This window comes from Arachis ipaensis, chromosome B9, assembly GCF_059453495.1.
Source record: "Arachis ipaensis isolate K30076 ecotype BB chromosome B9, ASM5945349v1, whole genome shotgun sequence".
Lineage (NCBI taxonomy): Eukaryota > Viridiplantae > Streptophyta > Magnoliopsida > Fabales > Fabaceae > Arachis > Arachis ipaensis.
The window spans coordinates 68,686,065-68,706,461 of NC_142444.1; the positions used below are offsets into that span (position 1 = coordinate 68,686,065).

Sequence of the window (20,397 nt, forward strand, 5' to 3'; positions counted from 1 at the left end):
TTAGTTTGGTGGAAAAACTTAGAAAAATTTTGAAAAACAGAGCACTATGCCACGCATATGCGTCACCCACGCGTATGTGTGACTGATGAATCCATATTTGACGATATATTTTGGTTTGATTTGAGTGGATTCCATCACATAAACCCACATTTATTCACCTAAATAGCATGCTTTTGAGATTTCTTCCTAATTTGTGCTTGAAAGTGAAAACATGCTCCTTTGTGCTTAATTTAGTCAATTTTATTCACTTTAATCCCATTTGGTGCCTTGATGTATTTGTTAAGTGATTTTCAGGTTTCCAAGGCAAGTATGGGTTGAAGAAGTGAGGAAAAGAGCATGCAAAAGGGAAGAATTCAAGAAATGAAGGATTTGGAAAGCTACCAACCCTGACCTCTCTGTACTAAATTGGTCATAACTTGAGCTACAGAGGTCCAAATGAGGCGGTTTCAGTGGCATTGGAAAGCTAACATTCGGGGCTTCAAAATGATATGTAATTTACTATAGTGGAGATAAGTCTAAGTGTGCGTATGCACAGGTACTTGTGCGTACGCACAAGTCAGGATTCAGCATGTGTGCGGACGCACACATCTGTGCGTCCGCACAGGTCCCTACACGTGACCTCATTAATTGCAAATCGTTGGCAGAGATTTTTGGGCCCCAAAAACCCAATCCAACTCATTTTTTTGAATCTATTTAAGGCCAAATTGAAGAAGGATGAAAGGGGCAATTAGGGTTAGCTTTTATCATGTTTCAGTGTAGTTTCTAGAGAGAGAAGCTCCCCCCTCTCTCTATAATTAGGGTTCTTTAGTTTAAATTCTTGTAATTTCTACTCTTAATTCTTGTTTTCATTTACTTTTCCTTGTCAATTATTGTTATTTCATCTTTGTTCTTAATTATTTCTCTTGTATTTCCTTTATTTTGCCACTTTTATGTTATGAGCACTCTTTTGTTATTTTAATTCCAATTAATGCAAATTTATGTTTCCATGTCATTTATTGCTTTCTTTAGTTGTTATTGTCATTTTCTTCCTTTTGGTATTTTAGCATTTATTTTAATATATTTTAATATTATTTTATTCTCATGCACACCAAGTGTTTGATAAAATGCTTGGCTTAGTTTTCACTTAGTTTTTCTACACTCTTGGCTTGAAATTGTTTACTTTGGTAATCCTTGAGTTATTGATGTCCATTCTTGTTTGATATATTAGAGTGAGTTAGTTGATTTGGTCTCCCTTGCCTCTATGTAACCCCTTAGTGTTGACATAGGACTTAGGGATTGAAATTAACTATGCCTATTTGACTTATCTTCGATGTAAGGTTGACTAAGTAGGATCAACTCTTCATAATCATCATATGTTTGTGGTCAATGACTAGGATAGGTAGCCTTAGCCTTCAATTACTTGCCAAGAGGTTTCTTACATTTTAAGTTTCCTTTACTTGCATTTAATTGCTTTGACTTTATTGTGTTGACTTTTATTTGCTTTGATGTTTAATTTCTTACATGTTTAGTTTTCACACTCTTGGTTGAGAAATTGGATGTTTGGGTGGAATTGAGTTGAGGATGTCCATTCCGCATTGTGTGAGAATGGTTAATTGATTTAGTTTCCATTGACGCTAGCCTTTCACTAAGTAATTAGCGAGTTGACTAGGACTTATGGATTGAGATCAATTACACCTTTTGACCAATTCTCAAGGAGGATTGACTAGTTTGTATTGCTTCCACACAATTTCCATGTTTGTGGTCCACAACTAGGATAGGAAGCCTAAATTACCCAATTCTTGCCAAGAGTTGCCATTTACATTCCTTGCATGTTCATTTACTTCTTGCACTTAAATTTCTTGCTATTTACATCTCTTGCTTTCATTCCCAATTCCCCATGTTCTCTCTCATAGCCAATAATTTTACTTTTTATTGCAACTCCTAGGGAAGACGACCCGAGGTTTAAATACTCTCGGTTATTATTTGATTTGAATTTATTATTTGATTGATGATCGTTGGTTGGGTTTGGACTATACTTGCAACAGACAAATTCTATTTTTAGTGTGAAAATCCAAACCTATGCTTTTGGTAATCGTCAGTGACCCCAAGTTTTTTGACCACTCACGCGTACACCTCGCGCACGTGTACGCATGACATCTGAATTTTTCACCACCCATACAAAAACCAGAGAGTTGCATGCGCTTTGGCTGGAATTGTGCCTCTAGCAAAAAATCCATCCACGCGTACATGTCGTCTCTCTAATTTGTCCATCAGTCACGCATACGCGTCGCACCCCTTTCACCTCACCACGCTTACGCGTCACACCACGCATACGCGTGGGGACGCTGTTCCATCCTCCCTCTTTCCTTCTCTTCTTTCCATTTCTTTCCTTCTTCTCCCTTCTCCTCTTGTCTTTCCACCCTTCAACGATCATCCAACACTACCAATCACCATATATTACCATTTCTTTTAGTTAGTTAGTTAGTTATTTAGTTAGTTTGATTTATGTTTATTTTTTTATTTTTCATTATAAGTGTTGGACTATTAATCTTGTTTACTATTTTTTGTTGCTGATTATTGATAAGATGTTATTTTAACATCATTGTTGTTAATTTTGTTTGTTGAATTTCTTTATTGAGGTTACCTTTTGTTACTCGGTTTGAATTTTTCATGTTTAACATCTTTGAATAGCTAGTACGTATGACATTGCCTTCAAGCACCTTAACTCTTTTGAATTGCATGCTTTAGCCACCATGCATTCATCATCCATTGTTAGGCAATTGTGTATTATCAATGCATTTTTTTGTTAGGTGATGCTTGTTTATGATTGACCATTATTCACATCACCTATTTCATGCATTGAGATTTTGGAGTTGTGAAATTGGATTGTAAGCTTGCCTAGTGACATATTTTTTAGCTTTCTACGCTTTGTGGACCATGCTTGCTATGTGATTGGTTTTTACTTCTATCTTCTTTTTCCTAAGTTCTATAGCACCCATGTCTTCCACTTCTATGTCAGTTAGGTATTGCAAATAAACTTCAATATGTGTCATTGTTTGATGTGTGAGCTCTATATTTCATTTGGTTCACTAAGTTTACTTACACATCAATCAATGTCCATTCATTATCCAATTCACAATTGCTTGATTTTTGCTTGAATATTTTCATGCCTCTCTATTGCTTGTTTGGTTGTCTTAACCTACAAGTTTTCTTTGAAGTATTTCAAGTACACTAGAATAAGTGAAGTGTATGCTTTTTTTTTGTGTAATTATGACATAGTTTTTATGATAGTGTGTGTGTTCTAAACCGCATGCAACTTAGAACTTATACATTACTCTCCTCAATGTCACACTAATTCACTCACTTCATTGAAGTGATCATCACCTCATTCCAATAATTTACGCTTTCTTGCTTTTGCATTTTTGCATCTTATTGTGCTATTTTCTATTTTTCATGGATGAGTCATCATAAGCAAAAATGGAAGGAAGAACACGCAGCAACCAGTTGATCCACCAGCTGAAGGTGGCAATCCGTATAGTCGCAGTACCCCCTTGCTCGTCTTTGAATGCACCGAGGACGGTGCAAACTTTTAAGTATGGGGAGGTCGTCCTACCAATCGGTGTTTTTGGGTGACAATTCCTAATCCCAACACTTTCGCGTCTCATTTTTAGGTCTTTTAGGATTTTTTGTTGCATTTTCTTGTTTTGCACATATACATAATAAGCTTAGTCAAAATAATAAAATTCTCCAAGGATGTTATCTATAGAGCACCCCAATTGATTGAAAAAAAATTTTAGAACTTTCTTGAATTATATATATTGTGGATCATGTTTTTGAGCTAAGAACACATAAGCATGTGAGCTTTGAGCCTAATTGTGTGGTTACATCATATAACCACTTATTTTCATTCTTGTGTATATTATTCTCTTTATATGATTGTAATCTTTAATTTGTTTGATTCTTTATGTCCATTTTTTGTGTATGAATGCATTGAATGTTAAACCATATGCATTGATTCTCTTGTATATATTTTAGTTTAAAAAAAAAACCATAAAGAAAAAGAAAAATGAAAAGAAAAAATATATATAGAAAAAGAAAAAGAAAGAAAAAGAAAAGCAATATAAAGGGGATAAAATACCCCAAAGTGAACTTCAATAATAATCAATGCATATGAGTTGTGATAAAAAAGAGAATGCATGAGTGTGTGAAAAAGTAAAGAATGAGTAGTTAGGTTTGTTTAGAATTGAATAGGTCGTAGGTTAGGTGAGAGTTTAAGTTAATCAAAGATTCAAATTTCAACCTTACTTGACCAAATACAATCCTACCTTGACCCTAACCCCATTACAACCTTTGGATAAGTCCTCATGATATTTGTATGCATGCATTGAATAATTGTTGATTGTTAGATGAAAAACAAATCTTAGAAAGCATGATTAGGGGAGGATTGAATGAATCAACCCTATACACTTGAGTAACTAGAGGGGATACACATCCGGTGAGGGTTCGATTGCTCAATTACATGTTTTCACTGATGATCATCTCTCATCTTGCAAGTTTGTAAACTATTTTTAATAACTCAATTCAATTGTAGATTTGATTTGATTATGATTGCCTCAGTCCTTATGTTCATATATGTATTCTTGGAAATTGATTTATTTCGACCAAGTAATTGCATTCATTTAGATAGATTGCATGTAGATAGGTTGCAATAGATTGTTTACTTGCATTGAATAAATGTTGATACCCTTAGTCTCTTTCTTGGTTTAGCATTAGGACATGCTTAGTTTAAGTGTGGGGAGGTTTGATAAACCCCAATTTTGTGGTTTATCTTGTGCTTAATTTAGGAAATTTTATCAATTGATCCCACATTTATTCAATGAAATAGCATGCTTTTGTAATTCTCCCTAGTTTTGTGCTTAAGTGTGAATACATGCTTTTTAGGCCCTAAAATAGCTAAATTTAATTCACTTTAATCCCATTCGATGCCTTGATAAGTTTGTTGAGTGATTTCAGGTTCATAAGGCAAGTATTGGATGGAAGAAGTGAAGAGAAAGCATGCAAAGTGGATAATTCATGAAAAAACAAGGATTTGGAGTACTTAGAGCGACGCGCACACATGACAGACGCGTACGCGTGAAGAGGTGCACCGTCAAAGGCGACGCGTATGCATGACATAACGCGTACGCGTGAGAAGAAAAAGCCAGACGACGTATACGCGTGGCCTATGCGTATGCGTCACAGCCAGCACGTGACCTCATTAAAGTGAGAACGCTAGGGGCAATTTCTGAGCTTCCTAGGCCCAAATCCAACTGATTCCTAAGGCTATTTCATGCAGAATTGAAGATTGGACAAAGGGGAAGCAATTAGTGTAGCTTAGGTATCATGTAGGATAGTTTTCTAGAGAGAGAAGCTCCCTCTTCTCTCTAGAATTAGGGTTCTTAGGTCAATTTTCTTCTTAGATCTAAGTTTTAATTCTTGTTTTCGTTTAGTTTTCCTTATAATTTCTTGTTCTTACATATTAATTCTCTTAGTTCACATTGTTAATTTCTCTTTTATGCCTCTTTTAGTTTATAAATGATCTTGTTGGATTTGGATTTCTTTTAATGTAATTGATGTTTTATGTTCACCTTTATTGCATTGGGTAGTGGTAGATTTTATCATTTCTTGCAATTTATGATGTTTTCCTTTTATGCCTTCCAAGTGTTTGACAAAATGCTTGGCTGGATATTAGAGTATATTTTTTAGCATTATTGGCTTGGAAAGAGAAATTAGGCAATCTTGAGTCATGAATACCCAACTTATGTTGGTGATCTAGAGTTGTTGGTTAATATTATTTCCATTGATGCTAATATTTTGCTAATTCAATTAGTAAGTTGATTAGGACTTTTGGATTGAGATTAACTAGTCTTATTTGACTTTCTCTCATGTGAAGATAACATTTTACCTTCTTCCATTGTTGGAGATGACTAAATAGGATAAATTCTTGATAATTATTGTGATATGATTAGTGACTAGGATAGAAAGCCTAGATTCTCAATCCTTGCCATGAATGTCTCTCTTTATTATTTGTTTGTTGCTTTATTTTCTTGCCATTTATTTTCTTGCCCTTTTATTAAATCAAACCCCCTTGTTCCTTCATAGCCAATAATTGATCACTTCATTGCAATTCCTTGTGAGACGACCCGAGGTTTGAATATTTCGGTTAATTTTCATTGGACTTTGTACTTGTGACAACCAATATTAAAATTTGATTAAGAGTTATTAGTTGGTTTGGAACTATGCTTACAACGAGGTAATTCTTTTCTATAAGAGAAATTCTAGACTGACAATATTCTCTCTATCAGTAACAGTGCCCAGTAATGTAAGATATAAGACTCAAGGACGCTAGAGGCAATCCTAGAACTTCATATCAACCATAATATTCAAACTTATAAAATAATTAAATAAATACTTAAACAGGTCAACTAACTTAGGGGATTCTAATCAAACATTTACACCGCTATCCCACAGCCTTCGCCAGCCTAAACTCCATGTGATCCCATTGCCACTGCCTTCTGAACCTCCTCAATCCCAATAGAAAACATAAATAATAGTAATACAAGTAAAGCACAAGTATAATCATGTATATAAAGTAATTCAAGAAATAACCAAGCATGTTATACAATTAGGCAAACAATGCAAGTCGGCAAAGCAAGCAAACATATAAAATATGCATATGATGAATGCTTGTCCTATTTGGCTGTGATCCGAATTTAGCTACGGGAATACCCCATGGATATAGTGCTGGGCACACTCCTGTGATCCGAAAGGATGCGAGCGGGATACTCTGCCACATACCTCACATCTCAATGTAAGCGGGATGAACCAACGTCTTTATACCACCGCCGCGACCTCGACAAGCGGGATCAACCAATCTTCCTTGCCAGGCGCATAGTGTCTCGAATAATCTTAGTATAAAACAATATATCAGTGGTTTTTAGAAATCGTTTTCAGTACTCAGTATGGTCATCATTCCGTTCCGAGTCCTAGACTTGTCTCAAACATCATCAACTCCATAGCTCCACAATTCATCATATTAATAGTCATTACAGTACTCTACCAACTCACTAAAATAATCCACCCTCAGTACTCCAGAAACCTAAGTCTCCTTCTTCTGGATTCATACAAAAATTCACTAAATTAAGTCACTAAATCATCTTTAAAAGTGTTCGCGCCTAAGTACTAGATAGTATTCCTAAACAGTACTTAGAGAATGTTTGGAAAGCTAGAGAACCTTGAAAACGTGCGAAAGAAGATTTTTCAGCAAAATAGGACATGTGCGTATGCATGCCCAAGTGTCGTATGCACACTTCAGTTTTGGACCATCATGCGTACGCATCCATGATTCGCGTACGCGGTGGTGCTGGGCAGAAAACTCGCGTATGGTGCAGGAGGCCACGTACTCATTCCTTGTTGTTGGCCCATATCATGTACGCATGAGGGCCAGGAAGAGACGCACGCCCGCATATAGGGGTGCCCGCATACGCTTGCCTTCCCAGATTTGCAAAAATTCTGTAAAGTTGCAAAAATCAGTTTTAAACACCAAACTTTAAATGTTCATAACTTCCTCTACAAAATTTCATTTTCATCAAACTTTATACCAATTTAAAGCTCTTTGAATCATCTTTAATTTAAAATAATTTCCATCTAATTTAAAAACAGAGCCTTAAGTTATGATCCGCAATGTAAACCAAAAACTGGTTTTTACCAATTTAAATTAGCTAGGTTCTCAAACTTCCAAAATTCTCAACCAAGATCAATTCCTACCACCAAAATTGTTCTCATATACTTAAATTATGTGCATATAACTTCTAATTCGTTTCGCAACCTACCAATACACATTTTCACCATTTTTATCTAAAAATCCTTAATTTCACATCTCCAATTCTCAACGATTGATGACTCAACCTCAATTCACCATCCTCAACATACCTCAACATCAACAAACATCATAACTCATTATCATTTCACACAAAACATCATTATTCAACCCAACATCATAATCCAACATCATCATTCACCAAAATCATCACAATCATCAAAATCATCATACATCACAATTATCAACAATCAATTTCAATCATATCTTATGGTCCACTAGCCTAAGTGTCTAGAAATATTACATATTACATAGACAAAATCGAAACCATACCTTGGCCAATTCCCAATATGTGAAAAACACCAAAATTGGACTCCCACAAGCCTTAACTCACTAACAAGCCACCAATTCAAGAACCAATGCTCCAATAATCACAATTTCAAGCTAGACATACATAATTTATCACAAATTAATACCTAGGATTTCTAAATACACAATTTCACAAGGATAAAGAGTTTTTTTACCTTCTCTGATGGTGTTTGGGGCACAAACAACCAATTGCCCATCCTTAGATACCACTTAATCAATTGAAAACACAAAATCTACTCAATAAACAAACTTGGAATTTCGAATTTCTTAGAGTAGCAGAATGGAGAGTGAATTTCAAAATTTATCTACAAGTTAGATAGAACTAACGGACTCGGTGAGAGGTTTGCGTAGCCACAAACGACACGCGAATCGGAGCTCCATAGCTGAAGTTATGGCCAAATGAAGAGATGAGTGAATAGTGTTTCTTCTCCTCCCTTTCTTTCAATTTCCAGCTGCTAGGATTAGTGTGTGTGTGAGTTAAAGCTGAATTAGAGTCATTAATGGGTTTATATATGTTAGGTTGGCCCAACTTGGACCCAGTCTAACACGTTAGCATTTTTGGCCCGTTTGGCTCAATTTCGGGCAAAACCTTTAAAATTAGCACCCAGTTTTTAACTTTAATTATTTTCCTAAGTTTTTCTACAGTTTTAACTGTTCTCACACAGTATCGGATAGATATAAGCTGATACTGCTGGCTAATTTACCGATACACATTTTTACACAATTTTCCACAAAAAAATACATTTTTCAACTCAGAAAAATCTATTGAGTCTAAATATTATATTCATATTTTTTAAATTAATATTCTAAATTTTTGGATCCTATTTTGGGCAATTAAATTATTTAATTAAGAGATTAATTAATCGCGGTTCTTACACAATGCACTAATTTAAATTTAAGGATTAATTTCGTTCTTCATCCTAGGGATTAAAGCATATTGGAAGATAACTCTTCTTCTATTTAAATTCTTGTTGAATCTTGGAAAAGTTAAGTCACTTGAATAACAGCTTGATATCAATTCCTCACAATTCTCTAATTATCTGGATTTAATGGGATACGTGACATATAATCTCCTTATTTTTAGGTACTTAGGGTTTGTGTAGTTCTTAAACTAGAATTAGAGTTAATCTTCTAATTTAAATTAAGTGACCAAGGAATTGGTAGTTGATTGAGTTAGATGAGATTAAATTACTATGGATTTAGAGTTTAATCACTTAAGGTTTACCATGAATTGAACCTTTATATGATTAAAGTAATTGATAAGAATTGTTAATTCGGAAATTTAAACATCTCTAAAGCCTTAACTGTTTTCTCATACTATTTTCACAACCCATTTACTGCTTATTTTCTTGCATTCTCTGATTACTATTTATGCTATTTGAATCCAAACCACTCAATTTAGCTTGTCTGACTAGCCTAATAACTCAACTATTGTTGTTTAGTCCATTAATTCTCATGGGATCGACACTCAGTCACCTGAGTTATTACTTGGTACGACCTGGTGCACTCGCCAGTTAGTTTGTGCTATTCAAAATCTGCACCAAGTTTTTTGCGCCGTTGCCGGGGATTAACTGTGATTGACAACTATCCGTTATTTGATTACCTAGATTAGACATTTTCTTACTTTAATTTGCTTAATTTTTCCTCTTTAATTTTCGAATTTTCTGCTTGAATTTTTTTCCTTGTTTGATTCATTTTATTTTCTTATTTTTCCCTTCTCAATTTCGATATTTTGCTTTAAATTTCTACTTTGTTTTCGAAAATAGTGCTTTTTTTATTTAATTTATTTCATTTTATTTTATTTCTTTTACTTAGTTTACCTCACTGGGAATTTTTTTCACTCTAACGTAGATATTTCTACTTTTTCTTACCTTCTGTTTGTTTATGAGTAGAAACAAGGACAAGGAACCTCTTCTTGATTTTGATCCTGAGATTGAAAGGACCGTTAGAAGATGCCAACAGCAGGCTAGACTTTTAGAGCCGCTAAAAGTCTCAAGGACAATTCTAAGGAGGAAGCTGAAGAAATCACTCTGGGGCCACATAACAACAATAATGTTGCTATTCCTAATGCTCTTGAGCAACTTAGAAAGACTCTTGGCTCTTACACTACTCCAAATCCCACTTTTTATGGTAGTAGCATTGTTGTAACCCCTATTAATGCTAATAAGTTTGAGTTGAAGCCTCACTCATCACTTTGGTGCAATAAAACTGTCAGTTTCATGGACTCCTGCAGGAAGACTCAAACTTGTTCATCTCCAATTTCCTGCAAATTTGTGATACAGTGAAGACTAAAAGAGTCCATCCTGATATTTACCGGTTGTTGTTCTTTCCATTTGTTGTACGGGACCGAGCCAAGCAGTAGCGTGATACACAACCTAAGGAGAGCCTGGATACATGGGATAATGTGGTCAGCAGATTCTTGACTAAGTTCTTTCCACCTCAGAGGCTGACCAAGTTAAGGACCGATGTTCAGACCTTCAGGCAACAAGAGGGTGAATTTCTCTATGAAGCTTAGAAAAGGTACAAGGTTATGCTCAAAAAGTGTCCTCCCAATATGTTTCCAGACTGGATACAGGCGCAAATTTTCTATGATGGGATTACTCAGGTCGTTACAACCTCTTTCGATAATTCTACAGGAGGATCCCTTCAAATGAAGAAAACCACTGAAAAGGTCTAGAGTTGGTAACAACCAATATTTATACTCTTCTGGGAGAACCGCAATGAGGAAAAGAGTCATGGAACTAGATGCTCTGGATACCATTCTTGCTCAGAATAAAGCTAAGTCTCAACAGATAAATGCCAATACTCAACACTTGGGTGAGAGTTATGATTATTGTCAATTAACAAATTCACATTTCATGGTATTTATTTGCTCTATTATGGTAGATTTTATCAATTTTTCCTACACTTATTCAAGGAAATAGCTTGGTTTTGTAAATTCACCATAAATTGCGCTCAAAAGTGAAAACATATTTTTCAGGCCCTTATTTGCTAAATTTTATTCACTTTAATTCCATTTGATTCCTTGATGTATTTGTTGAGTGATTTCAGGCATGTAAGGCAAAGATTAGATTGAAGGAATAAAGAAAAAACATGTAAAAGCAGAGAATTCATGAAGAAATGGAGTTTGGAACATTTCAGCAAGTCATGCGTACGCACAGGTCCTAGCACGTGACCTCATTAATTCAATTCACTGGCAGCGAATTTTGGGTCCCCAGAACCCAATCCAACTCATTTTTGAAGCTATTTCAACCCTAATTCAAGAGGAGGCAAGGGGAGAGCAATTATGTTTTAGGTTTTGTCATGTTGTAGGTCATTTTCTAGAGAGAGAAGCTCCCCTTTCCCTCTAGAACTAGGTTAAGTTTAGTTAATTTTCTCTTAGATTGATGCTTTCATTCTTGTCTTGATTTAGTTTCTTTACTATTTTCTTCTTCTTGCCTCTTACTTCTTTTAGTTTTACTTGTTATTTCTTTTATTTGGTTATTTTATTGTAATGAACTCTTGTTAATTTGAATTTCTATTAATGCAATTTAATGTTTCTTTATTTATTGTTATTTAATTGAGTTGTTATTATTATTTTCTTGTACTTGGTAGCTTTAGATTTTATTTTTATTGCAATTTAATATGCTTTTATTTTCATGCACACAAAGTATTTGATAAAAATGCTTGGCTTACTTTTTCCTTAATCTTGGCTTGGAATTGAGGACTTTGGTGACCTTGAGTCATTGATGTCCATTCTTGATTGATATATTAGGGTAGTTAGTTGATTTGGTTTCCACTAACTCTAAGTCTTCCATTAATAGAGTTGGCTAGGACTTGTGGGTTGAGATCAATTATGCCTATTTGACTTATCCGCGATGTTAGGGTTGACTAAGTAGGATTCACTCTTCATAATCATCATATGTTTGTGGTCAATGGCTAGGATAGGTAACCTTCACTTTCAATCCTTGCCAAGAGGTTTATTAGCATTTGAATTTTCCTTTCTTTTGCTTTATTGCCTTGAGTTAAATTGGCTTTGATATTTAGTTATTGTTTGCTTATTTACTTTCTTGCTATTTACATTTCTTGTCTCTTGCAATCTCAAATCCCCATTCCCTCATAGCCAATAATTGACACTTTATTGCAATTCCTAGGGAGAACGACCCGGGATTTAAAACTCCCGGTTATTTTGTGTTGATTTTGAGAATCCTTTATTTTATACTTTGATGGTGGTTGATTGTGGATTTGGAACTATACTTGCAACGCCAATTTTATTTTGAGAAAAATTCCTAATCCGCTCCAGGCCAATCATTAAGCTTTTGGCGCTGTTGCCGGGGAGTTGCAATGGTGTTATGTTATTGGCTGTTGTAAGTATGTTGATATGTAAATATCTTGCTTCTTTTTGGTTGTTTTGTTGATTCTGTTAGTTGTTAGGAGTTTGTTTTAGTTGCTTCTTGATAGTTTTTTTTTTATTTTCCCTCTTTTCTATGAATTCTCACCCTTTTGGCTTGGAGTTTAGTTTTTATGATGTTGTAGTAAGTGAGAACCTCAATGATGGCTTGGAGTTTAGTTTTATTTTCCTCTAAATTACCATGTGCATAAAATATATATATATTTTCAGTATTTAAATAAGGAGATACAAAAATCTCCCAATTGCAAAATAAAATGAATCAATGCACATGGGACAAAATTTCAAAATTAAATTTAATACATGAGCTTGTAATACAAAGTGGGAAAATTTGGGTAAATAGGTAAAGGAACTTTAAAATTATATAAAGTATGTATATGTTAGGTGAAATCTTAGACTAATCAAGGATTCACTTTATTAGCTCACTTAGCCTTATACGTATACCCTTACATTTACCTTGGCCCCATTACAACCTTCAAAAAGACCTCATGATTTTTGTATGTCTATATTCAATATTTATTGATTGGTTAGATGAAGAACAAAGTTTTAGAAAGCAAGGATAGAAAAATAATAGAGTGATTAACCTAATAAACACTGAGTGACTAGAGAGTAAACACAAAAATCCAGTGAGGGTTCAATAGCTCATCGCCATATATCTCTGCTTAATTGTTAATTGTCTTGCAGGTTTGTGAAATACTTTTACCCATCTCAATTGTAAAAGTGCTTTAACATTATCTAGGGTCTGGCTATGTATATATGATTCCTTGAAAGTATGAAACAAATTAACCACATGTAAGCTTTATATATACAGGTGGATAATAATTAGAATTGCATGATTCATTTAGGTAGTTGCATTTAGAATAGATTGCATTGCATGAAATTCCACCACTTTACCTTACTCTTTCTCTTGGATTTAGCATGAGGACATGCTAATGTTTAAGTGTGGGAAGGTAGATAAACCACTATTTCATGGTTTATCTTGTACTCAATTGAGTGGTTTTTATCAAGTCTTCACCCACTTATTCATATAAACTGCATGGTTTTACCATTCTTTCCTCATTTTATGAGATTTATAAAAATATGTTTCCTATGCTTTATTAATATTATAATTTATTTATCCTTTATTACCATCCGATGCCGTGATTTGTGTGTTAAGTACTTTCAGGTTTTATAGGGCAGGAATGGCTTAGAGGACAGAAAGGAAACATACAAAAATGGAAGGAAAGCATAAAAATGGAGTTTTGAAGAGAAGGCAGCAATGCGAACGCATGGACGACGTGACCTGAGCGGAACGCATACGACGCGGACGCGTAACTGACGCATACGCGTGACTAGGAAATACTCCAGATGACGTGAACGCGTGACCCACACGCACGCTTGACAGACGCCACATGCAGAAACTGCAGAAAATGCCCCCAGTAATTTCTGAAACCCTTTTGGCCCAGATCCAAGTCCAGAAAACACATATTAAAGGCTATAAAGTGGGGGAATGCATTCATTCGAGGGAGGTCTTCGATTATTCACTTTTCATAATCTAGATGTAGTTTTTAGAGAGAGAGGTTCTCTCCTCTCTCTTAGGATTTAGAATTTGTTCTTCTCAAGTTCCAGGTTTAATATTCTTTCTATTTACTTTCTCAATTTAGTTTATGAACTCTTTATGTTTGGATTTAATTTCTTTTATTAATGCAATTTGAGGTATTTCAGAATTATGATTACTTTCCTTTATTTATATAAATAATTTAGATTTTTTTCCTTTTGGCTTTAATTGATTAATTGGAGACTCTTGAGTTATCAAACTCATCGTGATTGATAATTGTTATTTTTGCTAATTGAATTGAATTCCAATAACTCTAGTCCTTTCTTAGGAATTGGCTAGGACCTGAAGATCAAACTAATTAGTCCACTTGACTTTCCTTTGCTTTAGTAAAGGTTAACTAAGTGGGATTAAAACTCAATTCTCATCACCATCGATAAGGATAACTAGGATAGGACTTCCAAATTCTCATACCTTGCCTAGAGTTTTATTAGCTATTGATTTATTTTTCTTGTCATTTAAATTACTTGTTCCCTATTTCAAAAATCCAAAAATATAATATTTTCCATAACCAATAATAAATACACCTCCCTGCAATTCCTTAAGAGACGACCCGAGGTTTAAATACTTCGGTTTATACATTTTATTGGGTTTGTTACTTATGACAACCAAACGTTTGTATGAAAGGATTTTCTGTTGGTTTAGAAGCTATAGTTACAATGCGATCATATAATTGTGAATTTCTTTACCGACTGGAAAACCGATCGTCACCTTCTCTTTCCCCTTTCTAGAGGTTTTTTCGGTTTTAGGTGCCATAAATGGTTATGGAAAAACAAAAAGCAACGCTTTTACCACACCAAACTTAGAAGGTTTGCTCGTCCTCGAGAAAAAGAAGAAAGAAGGGAGGGGAATAAGAAGAGAATGGAGGAGATGGAGAGGTGTGAGTGGGTCGGCCAAAGGGGGGAAAGAAGTGTTTATAATGTGTGAAAATAAAGGAGGGATGAGGGGTTTATATAGAAGTGGAGAGAGGGGTAGGGTTCGTGTATTAGGGGTTGGGTTTGGGAGGTAAAAGATTTGAATTTGAATTGTGAAGTGGGTGTTATGGGGGAGAGAATTGGAGGTGATTGGAGAAGGGTATTTGAGGAAGGGTGTTATGGGAAGGTGTGAAGAAGAAAGAGAGAGAGTTGAGGTAGGTGGGGATCCTGTGGGGTCCACAGATCCTGAGGTGTCAAGAATTTTTCATCCCTGCACCATTTTGGGCGTGTAAATGCCCCTTGGAGTGCCATTCCTGGCGTTAAATGCCAGGTTGCTGCCCATTTCTGGCATTTAACGCTAGCTTTTCTTCCCTTTCTGGCGTTTAAACGCCAGTCTGATGCCCTTTTCTGGCGTTAAACGCACTGGGCGTTTAACGCCCATTCTGCTACCGTTACTGGTGTTTAAACGCCAGTAAGCTCATCCTCCAGGGTGTGCTGTTTTCAATGCTATTTTTTATTTCAGCTTTTGTTTTTGTGACTCCACATGATCATCATCCTAAAAAAAAACATAAAACAACAATAGAAATTTAACATAGATAAGTAAAAATTGGGTTGCCTCCCACAAGCGCTTCATTAATGTCAATAGCTTGACAGTGGGCTCTCATGGAGCCTCACAGATACTCAGAGCATGATGATGGCCTCCCGACACCAAACTTAGAGTTTGAATGTGGGGGCTCTGTTTGACTCTGCATTGAGAGAAGCTTGTCATGCTTCTTCTCCATGTGTACAGAAGGAGATTCTTTAGCTTTAAACACAAGGTAGTCCTCATTCACTTGAAGAACCAACTCTCCTCTGTCAACATCAATCACAGATTTTGCTGTGGCTAGGAAGGGTCTGCCAAGGATGATGGATTCATCCTTACTCTTCCCAGTGTCTAGGATTATGAAGTCAGCAGGGATGTAAAGGCCTTCAACCTTTACCAAAACATCCTCTACAAGTCCATAATCCTGTTTCCTTGAATTGTCTGCCATCTCTAGTGAGATTCTTGTAGCTTGCACCTCAAGGATCCCTAGTTTCTCCATTACAGAGAGTGGCATGAGGTTTATACTTGACCCAAGGTCACACAAAGCCTTCTCAAAGGTCATGGTGCCTATGGTACAAGGTATTAAGAGCTTTCCAAGATCCTGTTTCTTCTGAGATAATTTTAGTTGAACCAGATCATTTAGTTCATTGATGAGCAATGGGGGTTCATCCTCCCAAGCCTCATTACCAAATAGCTTGGCATTCAGCTTTATGATTGCTCTTGGATATTGAACAACTTGCTCTTCAGTAATATCTTCATCCTCTTCAGAGGAAGAATACTCATCAGAGCTCGTGAATGGCAGAAGTAGGTTCAATGGAATCTCTATGGTCTCTGTATGAGCCTCAGATTCCATTGGTTCCTCAAAGGGAAACTTCTTTTCATTCAGAGGACATCCCATGAGGTTTTTCTCACTGGGAATCACGTCCTCCTTACTCTCTCCAGGTTCAGCCATGTTAGTCATGGTTATGGCCTTGAACTCTCTCTTGGGGTTTTCTTCTATATTGCTTAGGAGGATGCTAGAAGGAGTTTCAGTAATTCTCTTACTCAGCTGACCCACTTGTGCCTCCAAATTTCTAATGGAGGATCTTGTTTCATTCATGAAACTTAGTGTGGTCTTAGATAGATCAGAGACTATGGTTGCTAAGCCAGAACAGTTCTGCTCAAAATTCTCTGTCTGTTGCTGAGAAGATGATGGAAAAGGCTTGCTATTGCTAAACCTATTTCTTCCACCATTATTGTTGTTGAAGCCTTGTTGAGGCTTCTGTTGGTCCTTCCATGAGAGATTTGGATGATTTCTCCATGAAGGATTATAAGTGTTTCCATAGGGTTCTCCCATGTAATTCACATCTTCCATTGTAGGGTTCTCAGGATCATAAGCTTCTTCTTCAGAAGAAGCTTCTTTATTACTGCTGGATGCAGCTTGCATTCTAGTCAGACTCTGAGAAATCATATTGACTTGCTGAGTTAATATTTTATTCTGAGCCAGTATGGCATTCAGAGTATCAATCTTCAGAACTCCTTTCTTCTGAGTTATCCCATTATTCACAGGATTTCTTTCAGAAGTGTACATGAATTGGTTATTTGCAACCATTTCAATGAGTTCCTGAGCTTCTTCAGGCGTTTTCTTCAGATAAAGAGATCCACCAACAGAGTTGTCTAATGACATCTTGGACAGTTCAGACAGACCATCATAGAATATGCATATGATGCTCCATTCTGAAAGCATGCCAGAAGGACACCTTCTGATCAATTGTTTGTATCTTTCCCAAGCTTCATAGAGGGATTCGCCTTTCTTCTGTATGAAGGTATGGACTTTCACTCTGAGCTTACTCAATTTTTGAGGTGGAAAGAACTTTGCCAAGAAGGCATTGACCAACTTTTCCTAAGAGTTCAGGCTTTCTTTAGGTTGTGAGTCCAACCATGTCCTAGCTCGGTCTCTTACAGCAAAAGGGAATAGCATGAGTCTGTAGACCTCAGGGTCAACCCCATGGGTCTTAACAGTGTCACAGATTTGCAAGAATTCAGCTAAAAACTGATGAGGATCTTCCAATGGAAGTCCATGATACTTGCAATTCTGCTGCATTAGAGAAACTAATTGAGGCTTAAGCTCAAAGTTGTTTGCTCCAATTGCAGGAATTGAGATGCTCCTTCTACAAAAGTTAGAAGAGGGCGTAATGAAGTCACCAAGCATCTTCCTTGCATTGTTGGCATTGTTGTTATTTTCAGCTGCCATGTCTTCTTCCTTTTCAAAAATTTCTGTCAGGTCCTCTCCAGAGAGTTGTGCTTTAGCTTCTCTTAGCTTCCTCTTCAAGGTCCTTTCAGGTTCAGATTAGCTTCAACAAGAATGCCTTTGTCCTTGTTCCTGCTCATAAGAAAGAGAAGAGAACAAGAAAGTATGGAATCCTCTATGTCACAGTATAGAGATTCCTTGAGGTGTCAGAGGAAAATAGGAATAGAGGGATGAGGTAGGTAGATAAGAATTCGAACATATGAAGAAGGAGAGAGAGTCCGAATTGCTAATTGAGGAGGAGTGTCAGTCCTTAAATAGAAGAAGGTGAGGAGGGGAAAAATTTTTGAAAACAAATTTTTTTAAATAAAACTAAAAATTTTTAAAATAATTAAAAAGAATTTTGAAAAAGTGGTTGATGGTTTTTCGAAAATTAAAAGTGAGAAAGTGTTAGGTGATTTTAAAGAAGATTTTGAAATCAATAATCAAAAAGATATGATTGAAAATTATTTTGAAAAAGATGGGGTTGAGAGAATATGATTGAGAAGATATGATTGAAAAATAATTTTAAAAAATTTTAAATTAATGATATGATTGAGAAGATATGATTGGAAATTAATGACTTGGCTAACAAGAAATTTAAAAGATATGATTCTAAAATTCAAATATTGAACCTTTCTTAGCAAGGAAGTAACAAACTTGAAATTTTTGAATCAAATCATTAATTGGTAGCCAGGATTTTCAAAAATAGTAAGAGAAAAATGGAAAAAGATTTGATTTTGAAAAAGATATGATTTGAAAAGGATTTGATTTTGAAAAATTATGAAGATTTGAAAAAGATTTGAATTAAAAACTAACTTACCTCCCTTGTGTTGTCCTAGCGTTAAACGCCCATTTGGCTACCTCCTTGGGCGTTAAACGCCCAGCCAGGTATCTTGGTTGGCGTTTAAACGCCATAATTCCTTCTTCACTTGGTGTTTTGAACGCCCAGCTTTTTCTCTGTAATTCTTCTGCTGTATGTTCTGAATCTTCAATTCTCTGTATTATTGACTTGAAAAGACAATTTTGAAATTTTTTTTTTGAAATTTTAATGATGAGAGAGAACAACAACAAAATGAAACTAATCATGAAAAACTAAGATCAAATAAACAATGCATGCAAGAACACGTTGAATGTCAAGATGAACAATCATATTATTTATTTTTTTTAGAAAAGAAAGACATGCAAGACACCAAACTTAGAAATTTTCATATTAGAGACACTAACAAATTGAGAATGCACATGAGAAACAACAAAAGACACAAAACAAGAGAATTTAAAGATCAGACCCAATAAAATCATCAAGAACAACTTTAAGATCAATGAAGAATATAATGCATATATTTTAGAAGAATGCAAGAAAATTAAAAATATGCAAAACACCAAACTTAAAATGTGACATTAGACTCAAACAAGAAACACAAATTATTTTTTATTTTCATGGTTTTATTAATTTTTTTTGTATTTTTTGAAAATTATTTGGAAAAAGAAAAATAAGGGTTTCAAAATTTTTAATAAGAATTCCAGGAATCATGCAGTGTTAGTCTAAAGCTTTAGTCTAAAAAGATTAGACATGGCTAGCCAAGCTTCAGCAGGACATTACATACAACAGCCAAATTGATGGGAATCAATTAGCTCCTGTGATGATAGAAGCATCATCTGAAACTCTAGAATTCATTCTTAAAAATTCTGAAGACATAGAATAATTTTTTTTTGAAAATTTTTTAGAAAATAAAAATAATAAAAACAAAAAGCTTAAAATTAAAATAAAATTACCTAATCTGAGCAACAAGATGAACCGTCAGTTGTCCAAACTCGAACAATCCCCGGCAACGGCGCCGAAAACTTGGTACAAGGAATCGTGCTCTCACACTTTTCACACAACTCCGTGAAACTAACCAGCAAGTGCGCTGGGTCGTCCAAGTAATACCTTACGTGAGTAAGGGTCAATCCAATGGAGATTGTCGGCTTGAAGCAAGATATGGTCATCCTTGTAAATCTCAGTCAGTCGAATTAAAATGGTTTTGAGGTTTTGATAATTAAAATATAATTAAAACAGAAAATAAGATAGAAATACTTATGTAATTCATTGGTGGGATTTCAGATAAGCGTATAGAGGTGCTTTGTTGCTTCTGAACCTCTGCTTTCCTACTACCTTCTTCCAACCATGCGTTACCTCCTTCCATGGCAAGCTGTATGATCCTCTCGGATGAAAAAAAATCCATCTGCGCTGTCACCGCAGGGCTAATCATCTGTCGGTTCCCGCTAGCGTCGGAATAGGACCATTGTCCTTTTGCGCACTGTCACTTGCGCCCCACATTCGCAGGTTTGAAGCTCGTCACAGTCATCCCTTCCCAGATCCTATTCGGAATACCACAAACAAGGTTTAGACTTTCTGGATCTCAGGAATGCTACCAATGGTTCTAGCCTATACCACGAAGACTCTG

At 35.5% G+C, this 20,397-nt stretch overlaps 1 non-coding gene across 1 annotated transcript; it reads left to right on the forward strand.

Annotated features, from left to right (window-relative positions):
• Positions 1–17,408: 17,408 nt before the first annotated feature.
• Positions 17,409–17,512, forward strand: LOC148544975 (small nucleolar RNA R71). The gene has a single exon (XR_015900412.1). It is a non-coding gene; the product is annotated as a small nucleolar RNA R71 (small nucleolar RNA).
• Positions 17,513–20,397: the final 2,885 nt, after the last annotated feature.